Source organism: Propithecus coquereli, unplaced genomic scaffold (genome assembly GCF_000956105.1).
Source record: "Propithecus coquereli isolate 6110/MARCELLA unplaced genomic scaffold, Pcoq_1.0 Scaffold15, whole genome shotgun sequence".
In the NCBI taxonomy this organism is placed as follows: Eukaryota; Metazoa; Chordata; class Mammalia; order Primates; family Indriidae; genus Propithecus; species Propithecus coquereli.
In genome coordinates this window covers 375,845-377,526 of record NW_012139413.1, presented here as the reverse complement: position 1 = coordinate 377,526, position 1,682 = coordinate 375,845, and the positions used below count along the sequence as shown (strand labels likewise).

Below are 1,682 nucleotides of genomic sequence, written 5' to 3'. Positions count from 1 at the left end.
TGTCGGGCAGGTGGGATCAGGGAGGTGGAGATGAGTATATTCACACCTAATGGGTTCGGTGCACACCATCTGGGTGATGGACACGCTTGAAGCTCTGACTCAGGTGGGGCAAAGGCAATACATGTAACTTAAACATTTGTACCTCTGCCATATGCTGAAATAAAAAATAAAACATTTAAAAAAAAAGATCACTAGAGAACCTATAACTAGTAGAATGATTGGAAAATTTTCTACAAAATTAACAGAAATCTCTTCAACAGTATTTTACATAAGTATCCATGCATGAAAAATATCCACACATTGACAATTGTACTATGATCTTTTGATTTCAAATACACCAATAATAATAATAGGAATAACAATAGCTAACAGGCATTCTAATAATCTTACAAACATATTTATATAGATTATTTTATACTGACAATAATCCTCCAAGCACTAATGTTAAGCCATTACTTGGATAAAGAAACAGAAACTTAGAATAGTTATTTTGCATAGGGTCATGCAGTTAACAAGTGGACCAGCCTAAATTTAAAAAAAAAAAAAAAAGACTATCTCTAGAAACCAGACCCTTCACTTTAATGTTATTGCACGGTAAAATGATTAAAATGAAATTCTGTATAGTAGCATCTTCTCTAATATTATACTGAGCTATGTCAAAACAAACTACTTGTGGTCTTTTCCAAAGAAGTGTATCCCTTAACTTCATTATTTGTGTCTGCATTAGGACACCAGTCTTGAAATATTAACTGCTGTGTTTTAGTTTCCACTATTTTTAGTTTGCTAATTGTTCCATAACTCTCAGCCAGTGAATCAATTTCAGACTTTTCTTTTGGGAGCAGAAACAGCTTAGAATTTCAAATTCACCTTTCCTAAGTACTTAATTGAATCGATTATTCCTAAAAGCATTTAATTTAGAGAAAAGAAATTGTTTGTTTTGGTTTGTTATTTTTAATTTCAAAAGGCTTTTTTAATGCATTAAGATCCAGAATTTGGCTAATTCAGACCATAAATATTTAAAAACAACACAAAACAACAACAAAAAAACCTAGTTAGACGGATGATGCAAGAGAATGATGAAATAGTGCTTTCAATAGGCCAGAGGGCTCCACACTACCCTGAGGCAGACACATAAAAATAGAAGTGTCTTTACCTTTTGCACACATGGCTGTGCCTCTGGTAGCATCTTTCCATTGCCATTTCCTTGAGGGTATAAAAAGGTCTGAAAAGTTCATCCTTATCTCTAATCTTCTTCTGTGAGCACCAGATAAAAAGGTAAGAACTGAGGAACATAAAACAATGTGCTCGTCTGAGGGAAATGATGGCAAAGGATAAAGGGATGAGAGCAAAGGCTATGGAATAAATAACCAAAGACAGAATCTACAAAGAGTGCAATGCTTACCACCCGAAGGATGGACATATTTGAAACTCGGACTTAGGGGGGAGGGGGGGCAAGGGCAACATACGTAACCTTAACATCTGTACCCCCATAATATGCTGAAATAAAAAAAAAAAAAAAAACTTCAACAAGACACCACTTCACACACACAACGATGGTTAATGAATGTTTTTAAGGAAGGAAATAAAAAGTGTTTGTGACAAAAAAAAAAAAAAAGAGTATCTTGGTTAATTTTTGTTCTTTATATTCCCCTACTTTTAGGATAAGCTTTAAAAATTTCCAT

At 33.9% G+C, this 1,682-nt stretch overlaps 1 pseudogene; it reads right to left on the bottom strand.

Annotated features, from left to right (window-relative positions):
• LOC105806924 overlaps positions 1-1,235 on the bottom strand; it is a 47,436-nt pseudogene extending 46,201 nt beyond the window's left edge.
• Positions 1,236-1,682: the final 447 nt, after the last annotated feature.